Source organism: Lissotriton vulgaris, chromosome 5 (assembly GCF_964263255.1).
Source record: "Lissotriton vulgaris chromosome 5, aLisVul1.2, whole genome shotgun sequence".
Classification (NCBI taxonomy): Eukaryota; Metazoa; Chordata; class Amphibia; order Caudata; family Salamandridae; genus Lissotriton; species Lissotriton vulgaris.
This window is the reverse complement of record NC_141693.1, coordinates 1,914,310,103-1,914,337,040: the sequence shown is the minus strand read 5'-3', so window position 1 is coordinate 1,914,337,040 and position 26,938 is coordinate 1,914,310,103.

The following is a 26,938-nucleotide window of genomic DNA, read 5'->3' as shown; positions in this document are numbered from 1 at the left end:
GCCTCGCAAGTGGATTCCTCCTCCCTCCTGGATGGCAATGAGCTGGAAGGCTGTTGAGCTACTCCTGTAGCGGTAAGCGAACTGGAACGCAGTGAAACCTCTAAGACGAGCGGCACCTGCAAAGCGGGGGCCGCGAGAGGTTAAGAACACCTTGGGGGCGAGGCACTGGGAGGGGGCGCGGCTCACGCGGGAAGAGGAAACAGCTGAGAGTGTTGAACGCTGTACCTCGCAGTCCCGGGGCCGCGCCTCGCCTCCTCTGCGGCCTCGCAAGTGGATTCCTCCTCCCTCCTGGATGGCAATGAGCTGGAAGGCTGTTGAGCTACTCCTGTAGCGGTAAGCGAACAGGAACGCAGTGAAACCTCTAAGACGAGCGGCGCCCGCGAAGCGGGGGCCACGAGAGGTTAAGAACACCTTGGGGGCGTGGCACTGGGAGGGGGCGAGGCTCACGCGGGAAGAGGAAACAGCTGAGAGTGTTGAACGCTGTACCTCGCAGTCCCGGGGCCGCGCCTCTCGCCTCCTCTGCGGCCTCGCAAGTGGATTCCTCCTCCCTCCTGGATGGCAATGAGCTGGAAGGCTGTTGAGCTACTCCTGTAGCGGTAAACGAACTGGAACGCAGTGAAACCTCTAAGATGAGCGGCTCCCGCGAAGCGGGGGCCGCGAGAGGTTAAGAACACCTTGGGGGCGTGGCACTGGGAGGGGGCGCGGCTCACGCGGGAAGAGGAAACAGCTGAGAGTGTTGAACGCTGTACCTCGCAGTCCCGGGGCCGCGCCTCTCGCCTCCTCTGCGGCCTCGCAAGTGGATTCCTCCTCCCTCCTGGATGGCAATGAGCTGGAAGGCTGTTGAGCTACTCCTGTAGCGGTAAGCGAACTGGAACGCAGTGAAACCTCTAAGACGAGCGGATGTGACACTGCTATTGTGTGAAGAGTGTGAACGCTTTCTTAGTGCGTGAACACTATTCAGAGATGTTTGAGAGTGTTGTTAGCATGACACTGTAAGTCTGTGAAAGGTTGGATGAGGGATGTAAGAGTGCTTCTGGTAGTGTGTGACTGCTACTATGAAGAGTGTGAAAGATCTGCAGGTAGTGTGCAACTTTTAGTCTGTGATGGGTGCGATTGCTGTCTGTAGTGTTAGACTGAACTCTGGTAGTGACAGACAACTAGTCTGTGAGGGGGTGAGAGTGCTGTCAGTAGTATGTGAATGCTGGGAGACATAATTTACAATACACGCATTACAACGCGTGCCATTACAATGCATTTTTTACAATGCAAAATCCATTACAACGCATCTCATTACAACGCATGCCATCACAATGCATTCCCCAAAGTAATACCCTGGCGTAGTTAGAATATTCATTTTCGTTGTAATGGATTATGGTTTGTAATGACATTCGTTGTTATGGATTTTGCATTGTAAAAAATTAGTGAATGCTATTTTTCATAAATGTGAGATAACTGCTGGGAGGGGCTGAGAGTGCTGTCAGTATGTAAGATTGCTACTTTGTGAGGGATGTTAAGGTGCTGTTGATGGTGAACGGCTGCTAATCTCTTGGGGCGAGAGTCTGTAGTGTGAGACTGGTATTCTGTGAGAGGTATGAGGGTTGCTTCCAGTAGTAAGTGACTGCTACTCAGACAATGTGAGTGTGCTGTCAGTAGCGCCAGACTGTCTTTGAAGGGTGTAGGATTGATTATGGTAGTGTGTGTACTGCTACTTTAAAAGAGATGTGAGACTGCTGCCGATAGTATATCATGGCTTGTCTGGGAGGATTGTGAGAGTGCTGTTGGTAGTGAAAGAGTGCTACTCAGTAAGGGGTGTGAGGGTGTGGCTGTAGTCTGGTTGCTTCTTTGTGAAAGGTGTGAGGGTGCTTTCTGTAGCTACTAATCTTTGAGGTGTTGTCTGTATGTGTGGCTGCTAGTTTTGGATGAGTGAGAGGGCTATCAGTAATGTGTGACTGCTAATCTGAGGGGTGTGAGAGTGCTGTATATAGTGTGGGACTTTTACTATGTGTAGGGTTTGTTTGAGAGTACTTCCAGGAGTGAGTGAGTGTTGAGTATTATTTTGTGGTGTCTCAAAATGTTGCTGGGAGTGTGAGACTGCTAGTGTGTGAGGGACATAAGAGTGCTTTTGGTAGTGTGTGAATGCTACTCTGATGAGTGAGAGAGATGTCAGTGGTTTGTGAATGCTAGTTTTGAAGAGTGCCAGAGTGCTTCCCGTAGAGTGATACTGCTGCTCTGATGTGAGAGTGCTGTCTGTTGTATTACTGCTCCTCTGTGAGGTGTGTGAGATCCTGCCTGTGGTGTGCGACAGCGGCTCTAGGACTTTAAGTGTGATGTAGTTAGTGCGTGCACACTATTCGGTGAGGGATGCCAGGGCACTTTCAGTAGTGTGTGCTCTCTGTGAGGGGTGTGAGATAGGTGCTGCTAGTGTGCTTCTGCTAGTGTGAGAGTAACGTGAGTGAGTCTGTGAGGGGTCTGAGACAGCTGCTGCTAGTGTGCTTCTGCTAGTGTGAGAGTAACGTGAGTGAGTCGGTGAGGGGTCTGAGACAGCTGCTGCTAGTGTGCTTCTGCTAGTGTGAGAGTAACGTGAGTGAGTCAGTGAGGGGTCTGAGACAGCTGCTGCTAGTGTGCTTCTGCTAGTGTGAGAGTAACGTGAGTGAGTCTGTGAGGGGTCTGAGACAGCTGCTGCTAGTGTGCTTCTGCTAGTGTGAGAGTAACGTGAGTGAGTCTGTGAGGGGTCTGAGACAGCTGCTGCTAGTGTGCTTCTGCTAGTGTAAGAGTAACGTGAGTGAGTCGGTGAGGGGTCTGAGACAGCTGCTGCTAGTGTGCTTCTGCTAGTGTGTGAGTAACGTGAGTGAGTCTGTGAGGGGTCTGAGACAGCTGCTGCTAGTGTGCTTCTGCTAGTGTGAGAGTAACGTGAGTGAGTCGGTGAGGGGTCTGAGACAGCTGCTGCTAGTGTACTTCTGCTAGTGTGAGAGTAACGTGAGTGAGTCAGTGAGGGGTCTGAGACAGCTGCCTCTAGTGTGCTTCTGCTAGTGTATGAGAGGTGTGGGAGTAACGTGAGTGAGTCAGTGAGGGGTCTGAGACAGCTGCCTCTAGTGTGCTTCTGCTAATGTGTGAGAGGTGTGAGAGTAACGTGAGTGAGTCTGTGAGGGGTGTGATTAATGTTTGTAGGGTTAGACTGCTTGTCTGTGAGGGATGTGAGTGCTCTCAGTAGTGTGAGGCTGTTACTCTGTGAGAGGGGCGTGAGTGTGATTAGTAGTCTGTCCATGAGGTGAGTGGGTAGTTGTGCTCTCTCACACTTGGTAGGTTTTCTAGGACCCAAAAGTAAACTGTGACCTTGTTGGAGAAAAGGAAACCCGTCAAATGTCTCCCGCCTCTGCCACTGAGTGATGCTCTTATGGCGAGAGAAGTTAAGAGTCAGACAAACCTGTAGGAGAATGTCTCATCTGCAAGTAACTTGGAAAAGCGCATCTCCAAACTCTAAAATCATTACACTTAAAGTATTGATATTTTGTAATGGATCAATATTTATTATTCACTAAAGATATACTGTATGATTATTGGCTTGCCTGGAAATGCCTTTACTGAGAGACGGAGAACAGTCTTCGCGAAGTACAGAACAACAGGCCTGTTGTTCGGCTAAAGTATAGGGTTAAAAAACACCTAAAAAAACTCAAACAGGTGATTTTGTTGCTAAAAAGACAGCTTAGCTAGGATCTAGAAGGGAGGGGGTGGAGAAATACCATCACAATGTTGTTTTTAATACTTTGCTTATTAATTGCATTATTTATTTTCATAGTTATAATTATACGTTACCTGCACAGGATGTTGATTTTAATGAAGTCTTCAAATATATCCATTGTGTGGATTCTGCCATTTGTCCATTCTTAGTGAAAGGAGTTTAGACCCCACTAACAAACACATAATGCTGTAAGTCTCACAGGACTGGCCGTTGCCCAGAAAGCTCTATCTTCATGTAATGCGCAGGTGGTTCATGGGTTACAGTCCACCAGTTTTCATGTCTCTACTTGGTAGGTTGACAGTGAGCCTGCACTTTGTCAGAATGTCCTGGGAGCCTAAATCTGTGCAATATTTTGCCTAATATTGCCAAAAACATATCAGAATGCCCTGCAAATTCCAACGTGTTTTCCTACATTACTGTAAGGGAAATTTCCAGACTCGCAGGGATACACAAAATTCCTAGTACATAGCATTCCCATACTTATCCAAATAAAAACTGTACCCCACTTGTGTGGCTGAGCTTAGTGCCTGCTACACAAACGGATTGGATGGAGTAAAGCAAGGATCAAGCCCAGGGTCTTTCACCACAGACTGCAAGGAGGTTGAAATCACAAAAAATAGGCAACAGTTGAAAACAAGCTGGAAGGATGGCGATCTTAGCAGAGCAAACATTGTTTTGATGCAGTTTTTAAACAATAAAAAACATATACTTTGTTGCACAACACCTTTTCCAAAAAAAACTCCAAAACTAATTTGAGCAATATTTTGCATGTTTTGTAAGTTCTCTGAATGGGAATCCACAAACCCTGGTTACCTTTAGAATCTAAAACATATGGGGAGGAAACAGGGATGTACATTTGGCCTATGTAACATTTGCTGAAATTATTTTATGAAGGATTTAGCAGGGCGTGCTCCAAACATCAAAAAGGCTCTGCAATGTGCAGGAAAAAGTCTCAGCAGTAGATGATATGAATAAGCATTATTACAAATACCAAGATTGTCATGAAACTGCAATACACGCAAATATGAGGAAACATGGAAACATATCAGACAAGAACTGCTTGAACAGCTCAATGATGGATTTAAATGAATTAATCGATGTTAAAATCCATTCTTACCTTGCTCCTAGCTAATGTCTTTATTATCACCAAAAATACCACAGAAAAAAGTTTCCTAGATGGCCTTAATTCCACATACAGTATACTCAAAGGCAAGCTCTTCAATATTTTTGCAATCTACCACTTTGCTTTCAGAAGAAAGGCTAGCATGCTTGTTGTTTTTTCCCTGTCCTGTGAGGGAGAGACAGATAGCACCAGCTTGTGCCAACGCGTGATCTTCAGGCAGTCCAGAGACCCCCTTGTGCTTGATTTAATAAGCAGTTTGTGTCCTGAGACTCTCTGTGCTCTGTGACCTCCCCCTCCCCTCCCTTTGCCACCGGACCGCTCTCGGCCGAGCACTGACGCCGAGGGTTGGTTTTCCTGGCTTTGGCGGCCATATTGGGTGTGGGCTGGGTGGGGACGCGCTCTAGTAGTGCTTATAAGGAGACGGGCATGCCTCCGCGCAGCGGACGCGTACAGCGGACGTGCCGGACCTGTGCCGGAGTCGTGCCAGAGTCCTGCCCGTCTGCGCCCGTCCGCGCACAACCGGGCACAGGGGCCTCTCCCCTTGATTGTCGACTCATATATTCTTCAAGTGAACTGCACCGGTTAGATTCTAGTAATCCTACTTTAACTCCAGCTAATTTGACCAAGCTAAAAGAGTCTGGCATTCTATGTACAAATAGGAGAACGCCAGCAACCCATTCCCGTTTGAAACTAGCTAGCCTGAACACTAGATCGCTACAAAAGCACCACCTTGAAATTTTTACTCTTTTACAAAATGAAGATATAGATGTTCTGACCCTTACAGAAACGTGGATGGGTGATAGCTCCGTACCTGATATCATAGCCGCCTTCCCTAATGATTAGGATGCTATGTGGCAGAATCGTGCAGACAATGCCCGAGGTGGTGGCGTAGCTATTCTTTTTAAAAAACATCTAACCGTCACTAAATTAATGGCAGAAACAGTCGACTTAGCTGATCTACTTGGGGTGAAAATTACATCAATGAACACATGCCTTGCTGTTCTTACAGTTTATCACCCCCTAAATCCACCCCTCTGTTTAACGATCTTTTAACCCCCATCATTTCAGACGTCTGCACGCACTATCAAAAAGTATTAATAACTGGAGATTTCAATGTCCACTGGGATAAAATGTCTAAGGATGTGGCAACTCGACATCTGGAGATCACTATGACCACACTTGGTCTCCAACAATTAGTGGATAAACCCACACATGTTAAAGGCTATACTCTTGACCTTATCTGGACCTCAGACCCGGATGTTGTTTTAACCAGTGTCCTTCCCTGTATGGTCAGACCATTACCTGATAAACTGCGACATCCCTATGGATGGTTATCTGTCTCAATCACTACCCCAAAAATTTAAGAAAGTGCGTCAATGGAGGAAAATTGACTCAGAAACTCTGACGGACACCCTTCTTAAAAATAAAAATAATATACAGCTACACGATACACCTGGAGACTTAGAGCAGGAAATTGCGAATGTGATGCAAAATCTTACTCAGGCCATTGATTTAATTGCTCCTGAAAAAAATCAAAAGATAAGTAGAGCAGTGAAAGGAGCTCCATGGTTTAACCTTTCCATCAGAGAACATAAAATAAAGCTCCGCCACTTAGAAAGACGCTGGAGGAAAACAAAGGACCCCACAGACAGGGATCATTATAGAATATTTTTTAAACAGTATAAAAATCACATTCTGTCAGCAAAAGCAGAGTATTACGAATCACGAATTAATAATGCAGAGAATGTTCAGAAAGAAACTTTTAAGATCTTAAATGAACTGAGCAAGAAGGTAGGAAAAGTAGAATCTCCGATAGATTGTAACATCTTTCAACACTACTTCCTTGATAAGGTAGAAACTATTCTTTCCAACATCCAGAACTCCCCCAGCTGCTACTCTCTACCTTCTTCCTCCCATTCTCAAACCCCCTCCTCTAAGAACACCATATTTAAATTTCCCTTGATTGACTCTACAGCTTTAGGTCAACTTATGAATCGAACTAAGTCAGGCTCGCCTGCAGACCCATGCCCTCCTAGCATCTTTCGTCTGGCGCTCCCTATTCTTGAGAATCATCTTATCTCCCTACTGAATAAATCATTAGAGATTGGCCAGCTCCCCTCTAGTTTCAAAGAAGCACGAGTTAGGCCCCTAATAAAAAAGCTGGGGGCTGATCCCACTAACTTAAAAAATTATAGGCCTATATCCCAGCTGTCTTTTCTGTCCAAAATTTTGGAACAGCATGCTCTGAGCTCTCTCTCAGTATTCCTGGAGTCGCATCATCTACTCCACGAGCGGCAAGCAGGTTTTTGGGCACACCATAGCACTGAATTAGTGATGCTTTCAGTGCTAGATGAGCTCAGAGGTATGGCTGACAGTAAAAAGCCGAGTGCCCTGATATTATTAGATCTGTCAGCGGCATTCGATACTGTCAGCCATACCTTGCTTCTGGACAGATTGGCTGCTTTTGGGATAAAAGACAAAGCCTATAAATGGCTAAAATCATTTGTCTCTGGGAGAACTCAAAGGATTCAACTGGGAGACTGTATATCAGATTTGGGTGCCCTGAAGTGTGGAGTCCCTCAGGGATCTGCTTTGTCCCCACTCCTTTTCAATCTTTATCTGCAGCCCTCAATCAACTCCCTGGCAAGCATGGGCTGTAAAATTTTTAACTACGCCGACGACACTCAGTTGCTACTGAGTATCGATAATACGGCTTGTGCGCAGACCCATGCCCAATCGATTCTCAGACATACAGTGAGCTGGATGACAGCAAACTCGTTGAAAATCAATCCAGACAAGACTGAGGTCCTGGTGGTTTCAACTGAAGCTTCTCCCTGGAGCGATCTATTTTGGCCTCAAGACCTTGGCCCCACCCCGAAACCTTGTCTTAAGGTAAAAAGTCTAGGTATAAATATTGATCATGAGTTGACAATGGTTAGTCAGATTTCATCTGTGGTCCCGGGACCTGTACTAATTTAATTAGACAGTTACGCAAGGTAGTCCCCCTTCTCTCCTTTTCCGCGCTTCGCACCATAGTCTCTGCTACTATAATTTCAAGACTAGACTACGGGAATGCCTTGTATTTAGGGTTGCCCAAAACTTTGATCAACAGGTTGCAAGTTGTCTTGAATGACGCAGCCAGGCTGATTTTCAGGTTACCCAGACGAACACATGCATCCCTGCTATTGTGTAAGCTACATTGGCTCCCCATAAAACAACGTGTGGAGTTCAAAAGCTTATGCATCGCTCATAAGGCTGTCTACGGCCAGGCACCTGTGTACATAAAAGACCGCCTTGGGGTATATAACCCCACACGATCTCTAAGGTCTGCTAACACCCAATTGCTGTCTTGTCCCCGCTATAAATTAGCAACGAAGGGTGGCAGATCCTTTTCAGTGGTGGTTCCTCTGATTTGGAACAAACTCCCTGAGTCTCTCCGTAAGGAAACAAATCTATTGCGCTTCAGGAAGTCTTTGAAAACACTCCTGTTCAGGGAAGTCTTACACTCTGCTTAACACCTTGAATCCAGGTATCTTCCTGCTGTTTCACCACTATTGTTTCCTTCTGTTGAATAGCGCCTAGAGACCTGTTGGTGATTCGGCGCTATATAAGCTGTAGTTAACAATAACAATAACAATAACAATAACTATGATGCTCCCTCCAATCCTTAGCTCCTTACTCTCTACCAAAGGGTCCGTTTAAGCTTTTTATACAATTTCATTTTTCATTATTATGAGAAAAATAGGCCTTAGGATTCGATATGTAGGATAGGAACAGAAATGTGTGAACTGTATTGCACATTTGTCTAGAACTATTTTCTTTTTGAAAATCATAATGCATGTGTCGGCGCTTTTTACATAAAAAAATGCGCACAGGAGAAATATGTGAGTCTATACCAGACAACAGCCCTACATTTAACATAGATTTTACCCAGAGACAAAAGAAAATAAACACAAGACAGGATTCAAAGTATAAACCCCAAAGGTTTATTTAAAATTTAGAATCAGTACAGAAACCAAAAGGCATTAGTCAAAAAAATCAAAATTCTCTTAATGAAAATACAATCAAAATATGTCATGGAACATCAGGAACAGAAAACTTTACATTTTATAAATGTTACAATGCAAGAAAGGCCAAAGAACAAACTACATTTCATACTATTAAAATAACAATGAAGATCACATATGACCTCTGCGGTGCTTGGGGAGAGAGGGGAAAGATGAATTATTGTCAAACACCCAAACCACGCGTATGTATCAAAAATGTGCAAATCTGAAAACATGAGTAGACCAAAGCCCACTAACGTCTAGCCAAATATTCTCATTATATTAAACATAGTTAAAATTTCGCATTTACAAATCTCTACGTTTATTAAAAAGGTGTAGAATTATGTATTGGGGAATCTGCTTCCTCAAAAAAATATATAACACATGAATCATTGATGCACTATAAACCTAAGCATATTGTGAATCCATGTAATAAAATAGTTAATTAAACCATATATTTGTAATTGATAATAATGTGCACACAAATACCAGTACGTCGCCTCTCGCCAGAAATGCTGGTCGAGATGGGCCAGGAGGTCGTACTTATTCTCGAGAAGCTCTATTAGCTATGAATCCTCTAGTCAACCGGTGCAATACTTCCTCACTACACCCTTTGAGTGGCCCTACCAGCTGCTCGTGTGGTAGGTTTGCACTCCCTACACCTTTGTCTCTTCCACCCCCTCCCGCCACATCGCCCCAGCGACGGCTACAAATTTTGCAACTGAATTTGAGATCATTAGCTAAACATCATGCTGAAATTTATGACCTTATTATTGATGAAATTCCGGATATATTTTTTCTGACAGTTTTGGGGACATGGTAGCTGAGCCTAATTTAACTCTACCTTTAGACTACTCTATCCGTACGATAAATAGAGAGACTAGGGGAGGTGGCATCGCAGTGATTTTTAAATGTAAAAGGGATGTGAATGTGCATGTTTTAGCATCTCGGTGAGTACGCACTTGACCCTCTCTGGGATCCTGGTGTATAGGCCACCAGGACAAGCTATTAGCTTTAAAAATGCACTCTTGGAGGTAGTAGGGACGCTTGCCATGGGGACTGCTAATTTTAGCATCTTTGGCGATCTAAATCTTCACTTTGATCTTGTACAAGACAAGACCATCTACAGCTTGCTTGCAGATTTAGCTGCATTTCAGCTTTATCTACTGGTCACAAGTCCCACACATAGAGGAGGCCATCTGTTAGATCCCATTTTCTCTAATATTGAGTCTGCTACTGTGGCGACCCCTACCCCTGTGGCTTGGTCTGACCATTCGCTGGTTGAAATGACCTTCCCCTTATCAGAGCCATTATGTAAGGCCGCTCAGCGATCTGTTTATAAACGACCTTGGTGGAAACTAAGATTAGAAGATTTTCATGCCCTCCTTAGGGCGGACCCTTTGGGTCCTTCTAACATCGTTGAGTCAGGCTATGAGATGTTCTGCGCCTGGATTATACGGACGCTAGACTCTCTTATTCCGTCAAGCTGGTTTACGGGCCGCTCTCAGGAGTCCAGTCCTTGGTACAACGACGCCCTGACTATACTGAGGAAGTTGTGCAAAAGAATAGAGCATGACTGGAGGAAAGACTATCACCCTGGAAAAAAGCACATAACCTGGCAGAACTTTAATCTTATCATAGAGCCATCTGTAAGATGCGGGCAGCCTATTACGCCAATGAGATTAAGTTTAGCCCTAATCCTGCTAAATGGATTTTTAAAATCTTAAAAGATCTCAGTGCCAGGAAAACTTTGGTACCTATAACCATCTCCAATCTCCATTGTGAAGAACTGGCCTCCTTCTTTGTGGAGAAAGTACGGGCGATCTATAGGTCTTTTCCTCCCATGACCACTTCCGGTACCTACACCCCTTCCAGACCAGGGCCGATCTCTAGGCTTACGGCTATCCCTGAGATTTCTTATGAGGAACTCAGTAGGCTGAGTGTGAAAATTAGGTCTGGCTCTCCTGCCGACCCTCTGAAGCCTGTCCAATTTAGGGAATCTTCCTTGCTTTTTCTGACGCCTCTTCGTCAGATAATTAACTCCTCCTTCTCGTCTGCCATGGTGCCGGCACAGTGGAAACAGGCTTGGGTGTCCTCCATTCTTAAAAAACCAACCTTAGACTCTACCAAACCCGAGATTTTTAGGCCTATTTCCCTTCTTCACTGGGTGGCGAAGGTTGTGGAGGCACATGTCAACATCACACTCACCAACTTTTTGCTCTCCAATAACACTCTGGATGCTACGCAACACGGCATCCGCTCCGGCCATAGTACAGAGACAGTGCTCCTGGCCATGACTGAACACCTGCGGACCATTCTCGACTCTGGTCAGACGGCGGCACTGATCCTGCTGGATCTTAGTGCCGCCTTTGACACGGTCTTGCACGGCGTTCTGCTCCAACGTTTGGAGGAGGCAGGAATTTCTGGCCTGGCTCTGGAATGGTTTAGATCCTTTCTAACCGGAAGATCCTTTCGTGTCTCCACGTCCCCATTTCTATCCCAGGTACGCTCCATCGAGCAGGGGGTCCCTCAGGGTTTGGCGTTGAGCCCCACATTGTTGAACCTTTATGTTCAGACACTGGCGTCGGTCGCCAGGCAGTGGGACCTTTCAATGGTCTCATATCCGGACAACACGCAGCTAGTGGTTGCACTGGCGGAAGGTTCTACCCTGAATGCCTGTAGGTTCAGAAACGGCCTGACGACCGTGGAGGATTGGATGATTTCTAACTATTTGCAATTAAATGCAAATAAAACTGAAATGTTGCTAGTTGGCAAGAATGCTAGCCTCTGGGGTGAGCACTGGTGGCCGAATGCTTTGGGTAAGGCCCCAGAACCTAAGAAGGAAGTCAAGAACTTGGGGGTGTGGATGGACTCCTCTCTTAGTTTTTGTATTCACACTAAAAAAGTGGCAGGTACATATTTTGGCCTTTTACGAGGTCTTAAACCCATCCTGAAATTCTTTAACCCGTCAACTCGCCAGCTGATAGTCCAGTCGACTATTCTAGTTCCTTGTTATTGGGGGCACTCTTCCTCTTTCCTCTAAAATAGTCTATTCTGCCGCTGTTATGCTGAGCCTCCCGCCATAGCAATCAGTTCTTCTCTTTGTTGTTGGAAGCGCCGGGACGCCCCTTTGCTGGGGCAGCTGAGCGCTATATAAGCTTCTCTAACATTACATAACATGTGTGACAAGATGTGGCTCAGAAGCAGGGAGTGGTAGGACAATCCTAATGCACTTACATATATGATTTTGTATGTGCTGATCCATAAAGGATTAAACGTGCAAACAATATGGCACAGATGGCTACACAAGGACCAGCAGCGGTCATTGATCACTTTTCTCTTGTTTATCTGAGTTCATTTTTTTCTTAAAATCCATGGCATACCAAAAGATGAGACTGTAAGATCTGCTGTGTCATAGACAAAATCTAAGATGGGAGGCAATGAACTTTCACTGGAGTCAGACGAAGCTGGAAAACCAGGAGAAGCTGGAAGAACCGAATACACTGGTACCACTGTAAGTGATGTAGATGCCATAATGTGACCTAAACCTAAAGTCTTAGAAAGTGTAAGTGAATAGAACATCAAGTTTGACATTGCTGTTGAAACTAATGGTGCAGCAGCTGCAGTGGGATTCACATGCAATGTCACAATTGACACATCTGAGAATGGGGAAAGAGGTGGTCTCACAAATGCTGATTGTAGTACATGTTGCGACACCAAAGGTGACTCCTTTGAAACAGGTCTGAGGTTAGACACTTGCAATAAGCCTGAGGATGCACTACTGGTTGTATCAGCTCCCAGACATCTACTGGGACCACAGCTTGGGGTTCCATTGGAACATTTAAGCAGTTTATGCATTAAACGAGGTTTCACTCAGAAAGGACAAAGTCTGTCAAAGAAGAGAATCCAATGTTTATTCAGACTAGAAAGCACCCAAATAGGCAAATGTAGATGTCGACAGTGTTGTTCACTTGGATATCATGCATTGTGTTCATTCTTATCACTTTAGAAGGATGAAGGCTACAACAGCACCTACGACAATGAATGACGTTGAGATTCTATCAAACAGTTTAGAAAAATAACCTTAGAGCCATTTAATACTTCAGAGCAGTTAGTTTTAAAAACATGTGGAAAGCCAGATGCATTATGCATTAGAGGCATGAAATACAGCACCAGGCAGAGCAGCTTAATGTCGGGGATTGGAGTGTACAACATCTGCTGCTTCCACTGCAGAGTGTGCTGTTTGCAGCAGAAACATTTCAATCCAGTCATTAAAGGTAAACTGATTTTGTGTTACAATTTCAGGCAATGTATTCAGCAAACTTATGTAAGCATATCTAGGCACATATTTGTTATATTAACCTCCTGCCACAGAGCAACATAAGAAGTCTTCTTTGGGAGGGCGGGAATACATTTTTAATCTACTACGTTTCACTATTAGTTGATAGATGTGTGCTTGGACACAACCCCACCAAGAAGTGTTTGTCCTATTAACATGGCTTCCAGTCTTTAAAAGAGTATGATTGGAGGGAATAAACAAGAAGGCACAGCTAGAGGTTTAGAAACAAAGCCGGGCTTTGAACAGAAGAGCCATGAATTATGAATTCATCATAGTTCTTTAATCCTTAAGGATTATTGCATGAAGATGTGCTAATAAATTAGGGTAATAAACATAGGATTGCCATTGGCAAGGCAATGGAACTTGTGAGAAAAATCCAAAATGCTTTGTAAGAATGTGTCGTATATGTCTTCACACCATCTTAGAGAGGTTTGTGTTTAACAGCCAAAATAATGAGAAGCAGTTATAGGTAAACAAAGAGGCCCATGCAATAAGCACATCGGTCTGTAGAATCAGAAGACCAGGGGATGCCTCTGTTTTAGAGATAGCTCTTTATTGTTGTTATGATTGAGCAGTCTCAGTTGGCGACAGGGGTGGGCGAAAATGTTAAAAGCGGGATGTGGAACTCCGAGTCCACAGAAGTCCATATATAAAGGATGTCAAGAAGGGGGGATCCACTGATTGACGCCGCCCGACCTTTGGGTTGTGGGGTTATTGGCTGTGTACATAATACGTGCGATGCGAGAAAGGCGCACTAGCGTCGGAGGACAAAAAATGTTGTAAATATGTGAAGTGCACTGTGTCTCCTGCAATAAAAACGGTTTAAAAAAAAAATGATGCAGCAGTCTAGTGTATGGGGGTGGAGTTGTGGGAGGGACCGGAACGGGCGGGGAGAATAAGGGGAAGAGGAAAGGGCAGTTAGAGTAGGGACTAGGAGAAGACAAGGTGTATGGAATAAAGCTCTGACCACCATAGTGTCGGCCTCTTCATTGCAAGGACGATGCTACAGCTGGCGACGAGGGTGGGATACTAGCGCTGTGCAAGTGCGCTATCCCATGAGCGGTGATCCGGTTCCAGCGTGGGGGCACAGTTGGTAGAATTTGCCGTCGGGACGCGTGTGCCTCACCTCCACCGTGTTTCTGTTTTCTCCTGCGAGCGCAGGCCGTGAGCGAGAGGAGCTCCGGTAGCGCGTCCCTGGCCGAGGCTCCGCGTCCTGGAGAGTCACGGTGAGCGTGGCCCTGTGAGCGCAGCGTGGGCGCTGAAACCTGGGTGCCTACCCCAGTCTCAAGAAAGGTCGGAGAGAAGACACCAAGGACGGGAGCCCACCCCGATCCTACCTGTGTCCTAGAAGCGTCTGAGGGCTCGCCAGCATAGAGGTGCAGTGGTCCTGGCCTCCACGAGCGTCCTGCCGACTGACAGCCGGTATGGTGAGTGAGCACCGGTGCAAAGGGAAATCGAAAGTAAAGGAGAGCCAAATCTCGTCAGAAACGAGATTTCCACAGCGGCGGCCATTTTGGGGTCAGGCAGAGTTGCTCCCATCCCCTGTCAAATGCATTAAGTGGCCATTTTGAAGTCAGGCACTTTGCAAATTTAAGCAAGCACAAGCAATTGCAAAGACTAAACTCAATAAGCATAAGCAAATGCAAAGTTCAAACGCCACAAACACGAACAAATGCAAGTTTTGAAAGTGACAAGCACAGCACAAAATTCAAAAAAGCACAAGCAAATGCAAGGTTCAATACAATAAATACAAGCAAATGCCAATTTCATGAGAGACATTCGGTGAGAAAGGAGTGAAAGCACTCCGTTGGACGCACCAGTGAACAAGTATCAGAAGCGACTCTACATTCCTGGTCGACTACCTGGTTGCCTGCTAAAGCTGTCAGTAAGACAAGGACAAGATGACGACATCACCACAGAGAGGAGCCGACTCTCCAGCTGCAGTTAACAGATTAGGAGTGATGGACGCCTCCTATTTACGCCCTCCGGAGCCACTTGCACTGATAGTAGGAGGAGGAATGGGCCTCAGGTGGCAGGAATGGCTCGAGGATTTCGAAGATTTTATGCAAGGCTCCCAGGTGGTGGAGGAAGAACAGAAGTTAATTGCGCTCCGCAATTTAGTGGGGAAGGAAATTAGTAAAATCATCAAAGAACTATCGACTGATGACGCAGGGTCATATACCAAGGTACGAGACGCCCTGAATGAAAAGTTCCTACACAAGAAAAACCTGGATTATGAAAGATACACCTTCAATCTGGCATCACAGGAAAAGGAAGAACCTATGAGCACATTTATCACGAGACTTCGACGCCTCACTCGATATTGTAAATTTGACAACTTCTTCACAGAAGATGCCATCAGGCTACGCATCATTGAGGGATGCCAATCAGAGTCACTCCGTAGACGCCTTCTACGGAAAAGCCACACGTTGGACGAAATAGAAGAAATGACCAGGGTTCACGATAAAGCAGAGGAACATGCTAAAAAGATGGAGGCGGGACGTGTGGAGAAATGCGAGCATGCTTTCCGGCTTCAAACGCGCACCACTCGCAGACACTCTTGTGAGAAATCAAGGACGTCAAGACCCAAATCCCGTCGCAGGAATACCGGACACAAGCATTATGACTCTGGTCGGCGCGACAAGAAATGGGAACGTCCTCTCAAATGCTACAGGTACGGATATGATTTCCCTCACATGGATGCCTGTCCAGCCCTGGGACAACAATGCCGAAAGTGTGGGAGGGATAATCATTTTGAAAATGTCTGTGAAGACTATAGGAGGGACAGACAAAGGAAATACACATGATCGTCTCGTCCAACAAATGTGCGACATCATGCCAAAGCAGTCCGAGACCGCCAAGAAGCGTCTTCTGGCTCCTCTCGGTCAAGTCAAGAATCACGCAAATCACAGTGGCTGAGGAGATCATCGTCACGAGAATCACGGTCGGCGTCACCAGCATCACAGGACAGTGGCACGTCCCTAAACTACATCCCGGTGACTGAGTACAGGAGAATGAAGCACATGCCTCCGTTAAGTCCTGCATATGTCAAAGTATACACCTGGATGGGATGTCCAGGAAACCACTTACGTGTCTGGGAAAGTTTGCAACTACTCTCACACACGATGACCAGTCTGTGCCTGCTCACATACATGTAATTGAAGGACCAGAAGCGGACTGCCTACTCGGCCTCCCCACCGCTGAGCGACTTCGGCTGGTGGAAATCCTGTACAGGGTACACGATGACCAGACATCATCCGTAAATTCCCCAAGCTATTCACTGGACTGGGAAAAATGACGCAATGTCAGGTGCGTCTACACATACACGAGAAAGTAACGCCTGTCGCCCAACACCACAGACGGGTCCCATTTCACCTCCAGAAGGCTGTGGAGGATAAATTACAAGAGCTCCCTTAAGCGGACATTATCGAGCGAACAGAAGGTCTTACCCTGTGGGTTTCACCGGTGGTGATCGTGCCGAAAAAGGGCAACCCAGAAAGGTGCGCCTATGTCTAGACATGAGGGTCCCAAATACGGCCGTTGAGCGAGAACGTCATCCTGGGCCGCATTTGAGTGACATGATCGCGTCCCTGAATGGAGCTCAAGTCTTCTCCAAATTGGACTTAAATAAGGGATACCACTAGCTCGAGCTGCATGAAAAGTCACGCTATATCACCACTTTTGCCACTCATCTTGGACTTTTCAGATATAAACGACTCAGTTTTGGGGTATCTTCTGCCGCTGAAATCTTCCAGGAAGCCATACGAAAGGTAATTCACTACACCCCCAACGCACTAAATTATAGCGACGACATCTTGGTCTATGGTGCGAATGTTCAGGAACATGATATAGCACTGGACAGAGTCTGTCATGCTCTACTTGAAGCAAACCTCACACTGAACAGAGAAAAGTGTGAATTCCACAAATCTACTTTGAAGTTCTTTGGGCACATATTTTCAGGTGCAGGGATGAAACCAGACCCAGAGAAGGTGGCAGCCCTAAATGACACAAAAAGTCCACAGGACGTTGGGGATGTAAGATCGTTCCTTGGAATAGCAAGCTACTGCGTCAGATACATAAAGGATTACGCCACCTTTAGTTATCCGCTGCGCTACCTCATCAAGCAGGGACAACCGTTAAAATGGACACCCGAATGTGAACAGGCATTTCAAGAAATAAAAAGAGCTGTGGAGTCAGCAGACAATTTGGCTTATTTTAACCCCAGGAGGAAAACAGAAATAACTGTGGATGCCAGCCCAGTTGGCCTGGGGGCCAAACTTGCGCAGTTTGATCATGACACTGATCAGAGACACATTGTCGCCTATGCCAGCCGGAGCTTAACTGACACTGAAAAGGCGTACTCACAACCAGAGAAGGAAATTCTTGATGTTGTCTGGGCGTGTGAGCACTTTCATATTTTTGTTTACGGCAAGCATTTTACATTGGTCACTGACCATCAGGCACTGGCCACCATATTTGGCAACCCGAGAGCCAAGATGCCTCCTCGGATAGAACGATGGGGTCTGCGGTTGCAGGAGTACACGTACACCATCATACACAAGCTTGGAAAGGCCGCCAATCCAGCCGACTATATGTCGAGACACCCCAGAACATCAAGGGAGTCCGGACCATCCTTAGCAGAGGAATATATTCACTTTGTAGTTGACCAAGCCAGGCCATCGGCTGTCCCACTGGAAGCCATCTATGAGGCTACTGCCCAGGACAATATCATGCAATAGGTGAAACTACGAATATGGACATGAGGCAACATTGCAATGATGATGACAACCGAAATCCCAGTAAAAGACAAGAACTCAATGCCTTCAAACACGTGAGAGATGAACTGTCCGTCACAACAGAAGAGCTCATACTCAGAGACCGAAGGATAGTCATTCCAATGCAACTTCGTCAAGGCGTGATCAACTTGGCTCATGAAGGTCATCGTGGGATGGTAGCCACCAAGAGAGCGCTTCTAGAGAGAGTGTGGTTCTCATTAGTAGATCAAATGGTGGAATCAATTCTCAAAGACTGTCCTCAATGTCAACTGGTGGGCCCGGGAGAGCCTCCCGCTCCCCTTAAAATGTCTACACTGCCAAATGGGTATGGCAAGAGATTGCCCTGGATTTCTTTGGACCCCTTCAATCAGGAAAGTAGATACTAGTACTCATGGATGAATACTCGAGATTCCTCATTGCACAGTTTTTCCCGTCCACCAAGGCCACCAGCACCATTGCTGTATTGGATGAAGTGTTTGCAGCGTGGGGTATTCCAATGGAAGTCAAGACAGACAATGGACCGCCTTTCAATAGTCAAGAGTTTGGTGAGTTCGCCAAACATCTTAACTTTAGATATCGTAAGATCACTCCCCTCTGGCATCAGGCTAATGGAATGGTGGAGCGTTTCATGTCCACTCTAAAAAAGACATTTCAGCAAGCATCTCTGGACAAGAAGGATCCGCAAGTTGCTCTGAACGAAGTTTTGAGGGCCTATCGGACAACTCCTCACGCGACAACTGGCAAGTGCCCTGCCACTCTCATGCTGGGGCGTACCATCCGGACTAGAATACCCACTTGGACAAACACTTTGCAAGCCCAGTCTGATAATGCTGAACATGGGGACATGGCTAAATAAGATCGTAAAAACAAAGAAAAGATGAAGACCTATGCTGATGCTAGGCGGAGAGCTAAATCCCCGTCCATCCAAGAAGGTGACTGGGTGCTCGTCAAACAGGAACAACAAAAGAAAACAGACTGTAAATATCGTACTGAACTATTGGTGGTCACCCAGCAGAAAGGGACCATGATTACTGCAGAATCTGATAATAAGAAAATCACACGCAATGTATCCCATTTTCAAAAGTGCAGTCCCACTGTCAAGGATGCCCTTGACAAATCATCAGGAAGCTCCAACAGTGAAAAGACCGTCACTAGTCCTGTGTTGCTGAGGTCTGAAGACTCTGTTGAAGCTGAGACTGAGAATGTAGAGGTGTCTCTCAGACCCCGACGGACCCTTCGCAGACCCGTGCAGTTAATTGAGGAACTGTAGCCATGTTGAATCAACTGTTTTTGTTGTTAAGAAGGGGGAGATGTTATGATGCAGCAGTCTAGTGTATGGGGGTGGAGTCGTGGGAGGGACCGGAACGGGCAGGGAGAATAAATGGAAGAGGAAAGGGCAGTTAGAGTAGGGACTAGGAGAAGACAAGGTGTATGGAATAAAGCTCTGACCACGATCACCATAGTGTCGGCCTCTTCATTGCAAGGACGATGCTACAAGTGTGCAGTAAGAATAGAAGGTAGAAAAAGAACGGCCTTGTTTTTAACCCCTAGCATGCTGAGGACAACGCTTTCACGCCCTCCATGCAACCTTTGCGGTGTGGAGGATGTCAATGGGTCGTCCTCCAATTAGGGTGCGGGGGAAGCTCTGGTGCTCTCACTAGAGGCTTCCCCCCAAATGATCATGTTTGAGTGCTGATTCCACGTCAGCACAAGTCCATCAGTGACTTCACAGATTACAATGGACACTGCCAGCAGGACCAGCTGAGTGAGGCTCCCCATGCGGCCAGGAGGGTGGCACCCGCCAGCAACCACCTCGAGTTTTGAGGAAGGCATCGCTGGAAAGGTGAGGGTCTCCCATTTGCAGCGATGCCTTTTTCAAACAGATCTGTATTTGTGAATTGGGGTGGACCACAATCCACTAGCAGGGATCCCACTAGCCACCAGGGACTGCAATTGTCTGTAGGGGTTGGCCTCATAGGAATGGGTTGACCCTCCCTGAGGGCCATTAATAAAATGTATAGATTGTCCCTTCCCTACAGGTCTGATTAGGTCTAAGGATCTTTAATCTACATTGAAGCTAATTAATGAACATCACTAATCAGTTAATTTCATTAATATCCCATGAACTTGCAAAAGGACCCGATGTGATGAGATCATCAAATTAAATGTTCAGAATGTAGTTCATCTGAATATTTCTCTAGGACACAAAATGTGATATGGTACTGTGTTGCAGAGAGCACATCAGACAGGGGATATGCAGTGATGTTGAGGGCAAGATTGTTTCATTTGACTCTGTGAGGAGAAATGCGGTTGCAGTTCCTGTGCCCCAGGAGATGCTGTAAGACATTCCGGAAGATAGTACCCATGAATTATCATCGAGATAACAATCAACATTATCAGCCACAAATGAAATGATGGAATTTTTCCAGAAATCAAAGGATGTATGACCTTGGAGAGCGATATACCTTTTGAGGTCCCACCAAAAGGGAAGAATCTGTCTGCAGTGCCTACTTATTCCAGATTGTTATGAAGAGAAAGAAGGAATACAGCTACTGCTTCCACAGGATCAGATTTGGCCTCATTACCTGACCAAGCCATTTCTTACAAAGGTACTGCATTTGTAGATGATCTAGTTTCTTTCAGTGATGCACATACATCTACAGTGCACACAATGTTGCAGTAGTAGATTCAATTGTTGAAAATGTTGCTTGCACCACAGTACTTGAAGTAGGTTGCATCGCTGGAGACTAATCAGTAAGGCCACCCATTCCTAGAATGGGACCAATTACTTCAACTTGCCTTATCACCTCTTGGGGCTGTCTGGAATATGATGGCATTTACTGTCTTGAAGTGGAGACACTGACACTGGTGGCTGGCCGCTGAACAGAATCTGTTAGATCACGGGTACTCACAAACATTTGCTCAGGGGCCACAAAGGATGGTCTGTGGTGTGACTGAGGGCCGCACAGATGCCAGCAGGGTGGTGGTAGAGGGTCCTGGTGGGTCAGAGATTGTGTAAGGTGGTTGTAGGGTAAGCGAAGCATGTACATCTAGTGGCTGAAGTGCACAATGTTAAACCAGAAAACCTGAGATCAACCCCAGCTTTCCCCTTGACAAAACTGTGTGATCATAGGAAAATTTGTTTTCACTTTGTCTCATTTGTCTTCACTATGGCAAATAGGAGGACTTTGAAATACATAAGCTCAGACTGTGAACTGTACAAAGCCTTCTCCTGTGTTTGACTATAATGTTGTCCACATATATTAGCAACCTAGGCCCCTCAAAGGGTGCACGACAGCTGACTTGCCTCTTAGTTCGCTATTGGCATTGTTGTCAGGGTGCGGTGGGGAAGCATGAGTGTTTCTAAATTCATGTTTCAAAACTATCACTTAAAAAAAAACTTCTCAATGCAGTGGTATGGTAAAACGCTTCAGCATGTTAATGAATTTTTTTTTTTTAATTTTGAAGGTGCATAATCCTATTCTTACACATGTTGCAAGATGTCTTTAAAAATAAAGGTTAAGTGGTGCAGGACACCAACTAACTTCAGAACGCCAGTTAGCCTGCAAATAATGCTTGCCGGTTTATTTAAAAAAACATTCTATTATTAATCAGCAAGTAAACAGCATCCTGTGCAACTGTTCACTAGGGGGGTCGCATGAAGAGGCCAAGTGGCCCCCGAGCAGTACTTTGAGTATCACTGTGCTAGATGATGCTTCTTGACATGGTCAATCAATGCCTTCATTTGCACCAGCCAGTGGTGTCAGGATTATGTGTGTGTTCTTTCTAACCCCAGAACTGGCATAGGTGGTCTGCAGGATAATCCAAAGATCCCTTTGTTGGCAGCACATATCTGGGTTAAATCACCCACTTTCGGGAGCAACCCATCAGCAACAACTTGCTCTTCAGTTGCAGAATCAGGAACGGGTCCTTGTTTGCAAGCATCTCTCTCATGTCTTGATTAATTGGCTATATTTGAATGAATTGCATGAGAGGTGGTCAGTTGGCTCAGTCTTTGACTATGCTCATCAGGGAAGCTTGTGGTTGGACACATATATAAGTACCCCAAAGAGCATTGTGTGTGGTGTACGGCAATTTAGTACTCCTCTTGGCAAGACATTGAGTGCTTGCTGAGGCCTCCATAGGAGTTGTTCTTAACCTGTAGCCCACAATGCCTACTGCAGGGATCTGCAAAGGTTTAGAAAATTAAGTATTATTAGCAAATCAATAAAGTATATATACATTAAGCAAAATTACACAATTTTAAAACACTCTGTAAATATGAAGGAATTTGAAATTGGTTGCTGAAAATTAAATTGGCATCCTTATTTTGATTCGTGGGAGCAGCCCAGGCAGTCAAACAGAAACTAGTATAGAACCAACAGTGGGTATGCGCCAACAGAAAGCAGCCATTAGGAACATAAAAGGTTCATTGATATGTGAGAGTATAAAATATTGATTTGTCTTTTAGAAACAAAACGAAACTTTGAAAAGCTCTAAACTTCCCAATGGTACAGAGCAGGAATATCGTCGTAAAAATATCGACTAACATAAATATCGCTGCAAAAATATCTACAGGAAGAAATATCGATGACAAAAATATCGTCTGACCAGAATATCGACAGACAGGTAAGTAATATCGTTAACATTAATATAGTTGTAATAAATATCGTTTACAAAAACATAGTTTACAATAATATCGTTTTTTAAATAATTATAAGTAATGTAGTGTTTTTAATGATTATTTTTAGTCAAAGTAGTATTTTTAGTAGTATATTATTATTTAATAATGTATTTTCAGTTGAATTTAGTATTAATAGTTCCGTAGCGGGTTGTGGGTTTATAGGGGAGTAGGGTGGGAAGTAATTTAAATATAATGAAATAATACATTAATTAATGTTTTAAATGAATATAAATAGTGTAATAAATAATAGTTAATTAATTTCAATTAGTTAATTGAATAATAATTATGTAATTAATTATGTTAATTTTTTAATTATTTTTAGGTGTGTGTACAGGATTTTTTTAGTGAAAATGTTTTTGGGTAAAGGGGTATTTTTAGTGTTCAGGGTCAGTTTTCAGTTTTTGGGTAAAGGGGTATTTTTAGGGTTCAGGGTCAGTTTTCAGTTTTTGGGTAAAGGGGTATTTTTTGGGTTCAGGGTCAGTTTTCAGTTTTTGGGTAAAGGGGTATTTTTAGGGTTCAGGGTCAGTTTTCAGGTAAAGGGGTATTTTTAGGGTTCAGGGTCAGTTTTTAGTTTTTGGGTAAAGGGGTATTTTTAGGGTTCAGGGTCAGTTTTTAGTTTTTGGGTAAAGGGGTATTTTTTGGGTTCAGGGTCAGTTTTCAGTTTTTGGGTAAAAGGGTATTTTTAGGGTTCAGGGTCAGTTTTCAGTTTTTGGGTAAAGGAGTATTTTTAGGGTTCAGGGTCAGTTTTCAGTTTTTGGGTAAAGGGGTATTTTTAGGGTTCAGGGTCAGCTTTCAGTTTTTGGGTAAAGGGGTATTTTTAGTGTTAAGGGTCAGTTTTCAGTTTTTGGGTAAAGGGGTATTAAAATATAATGAAATAATAGATTAATTAAGGTTTTAAATAAATATAAATAGTGTAATAAATAATAGTTAATTAATTTTAATTAGTTAATTGAATACTAATTATGTAATTAATTATGTTATTTTTTAATTAATTTTAGGTGTGTGTACAGGATTTTTTTAGTGAAAATGTTTTTGGGTAAAGGGGTATTTTTAGGGTTCAGGGTCAGTTTTCAGTTTTTGGGTAAAGGGGTATTTTTAGGGTTCAGGGTCAGTTTTGGGTTTTTGGGTAAAGGGGTATTTTAATTATATATATGTATTATTGTTGTTATATAAAGTAATGTGTAAAATCAATTTATATGTCCACATTTATTAATTTATAATTAAAAAGTGTAGTAAATTTTTTTGAAATAGTTAAAAAATAAAAGTAATGTAATGTATTTTGTTAATAGTACTTATATTTATTTATTATTTAATGTAATTTTAATTATTTTAAAAAGTCGATATTTTTAACATCTATATTAATTACAACGATATTTTGGAGTCGATATTTATGTACTTACCTGTTTAAGTATAGGGTGTCGATATTTTTGTAAACGATATTTTTGCAACGATATTTATGTCAGCTATATTTTTGTTATCGATATTTTAACACCCTACCCTTCCCAATGAAAGGGTGGTAAGGGTAATTTTAGGGGTTAGGGGTGGGTAGTGATAAAGGGAGGTAATAGTAATTTTAGTTTTAAGGGGTAGTGGTAAAGGGTGGTACGGGTAGTTTTAAAGCTTAGGGATGGGTAGTTGTAAGGGGTGGTAAGGAAAATGTTGGGGTTTTGGGGTGGGTATAACGAAAGCAGGTTTTCTGCCACCAATTCAGATTGTCCTTTGCAACCCCTGCTTTCATTTTCTTCTGCCTCCACTTGGACAGATACTACCTCGCATTACCATATTCAAACTTAGAGACTACTATTGTACTCAGATGCTCAGACATTACTGTATAAGTCTATATTTAGCCTCATTTAACCAGGTTCAAATTGCACATCCATCACAAACATATGCCAGGTAAGGCCACTGCATGCCACGCTCGGCACCTTCATGGCAACATTCAACCTTGAGGTAGTCACAATTTAAGATTGGGCAAAACTACAATTAAAGATTGGAACATTTATACCATAACCCTCCTTAAGCCGGGGAACCTTTGTGTGAGGTCTTACAATGACAAAGTGCCTGAATAATGTAAAACAATCAGTGTAAACTTAAAATTGGATAATCCTTCCTGTTAAGGTAACAGCCATCCTATTTTGATCATAATCTTAATTCTTTCTTTTAAAAAAAAAACATTTTTATTGAAGAAACAAAGCAATTTTCATACAGTATTATTGGCATGACGTGCATACAGATCACCTTATTATGTATATAGACATTTCCATCAGTTTCATAATCCCACACCCGGGCACCCTTTTTTGTGGTAAACAGAGTACTGCGACCCATTCGTTTAGTTGCTCTCATTCGATTCATAGTCCTCGGGGGCGGTGGCTCACATATATCTCCCCGATAGGAGTTCCCCACACCCTTTCCCACTTTTTCTGACAGCCCCGATAAATAAAGACAGACTTTTCCGGCACAATTCTTTCTTAACATAAAACAAATATAGTGTTCCTTAGTGTTTGTGACCACATTGCCCTCTTGGTAGCGCCCTCGATACCAGATATCTTTATTATCTAACCCAGAGGCCCTCAATCATGTAAACGCAGTGCCTCCCAAATGACATGAAAATTAGTTTAAAGATTGCATAGAGACACTAGTTCCTAAATGAATGCAGTGTGTGGATGTGGGAATAGCCCTGCTCTCGCTAGACTCCTTCCCCTTCTAAACAGCTCCATCGAACTCAGTGGGGTGTCACTCGCCACCCTCACTGGCCTTACACCCTTGAATGGGGTCTCACCATTCACCACTATATGGCGAGGATGAGAGGGGGTTTTGCACCAGAGCCTAGGAAGAGAACAAGGGTGCCGAAGTGACAGCTCTTTATTTCTTGAGGATCGCATCCTCTGCTCATTTTACATGTTTTGTAGTCCCGTGAAACATACTTTTTGGTGGAAAACTAAAGTGGTGATAGTTTAACAGGAGCGGGTGTGAGTAGAAACTGACGATCAGTGGAGGACATCTTGCTTAGGCCGTATGTGAGATCGTAGGACTGGATTTATTTATAAAGTTTTGTAAAGCGCAAACATGACCCTAGTGGGTATCCGAGCGCTTTACATGAGTATGATCGAAGATCTAACATGATCACCTGTATAAATGGAAGTAAAAAGCCTTGCGCATACATAACTAACTTAACTTGTTCTCAAAGATTGTCATCGACGAAAGGCCAGGCATCCTAAAAGAGTTACAGGCATGGATACAATCAGTATACACAAAGGGGATAGCTTATTTTTCTCATTTTACATCCGGTGGCAGAGAGTTCCATATCTTTGGTGCGACACCTGAGAAAGCTCTGTGTCCAGTTTTCTTTTTATCGAAGTGCTGCAGTTTCAGTAGCAGTGATCTCGCACTTTGCGGTTGTTTGCAGCCCCCCGATGTTTCTAGATTTTAGGCCAAATATCTGGGGGTAATGAAACGTAGGGCTTTGTGTGCCATGCTTGCTATCTTTAGTTGAATTCTTGCCTCATAAGAGAGCCAGTTCAGGGATGTTGTTTGTTTGGTTTTGCACCGGAGACAAGTCTGGTAGCCGCATTGAGGCGAGGCTCTTAGAGGGGCCAGTTTGTATCTAGGTAGGCCACATAGAGTGGCACTACCGTAGTCCAATCTGGCCAACACAAGAGCTTGACCCGCATGCTTGAAGTCCTCCTGTGGGAGGAAAGGTTTAAGTTTCCGTAGCATGCTCATCTGATAAGTCGCTCCTTTGGTGACAGTACTGATGTGATCCTGCATATTCAAGTGTTTGTCTAAGGTAATTCCCAAGGATCTAGCAGAATCTATGATGTGTGGAGAACAGACGAGTGTGGTAAGATGTTTCATTCAGAGATCAATTTTGGGAATGTTGTTCGGAAGAGATATGAGCTGGAGTTTGGTTTTAGCAGCATTGAGCATGAGATGATTTTCGGTGAGCCAAAGATGAGTATTTTGTAGAATAGAGTTGAGGGATATGACGTCATCTGGGGAAGAGATTTTGAGATACAATTGCGTGTCATCAGCATACATGTGATAAGAAAGGATTCTTCAAATTAGACAAGGCACTTACATGTTCACCTCTCATCTGAGATGGTTAGTTATTAGAAACAATAGTAAGTGCTATGTAAAAAAGTGAGTTGTACTAGTGTTCCCATGACCAGTTCTCCTGAGAGCATATCACTGTTACAACTGCCAAGAGGCAGCGTAAGGTTTTGACGCATTTA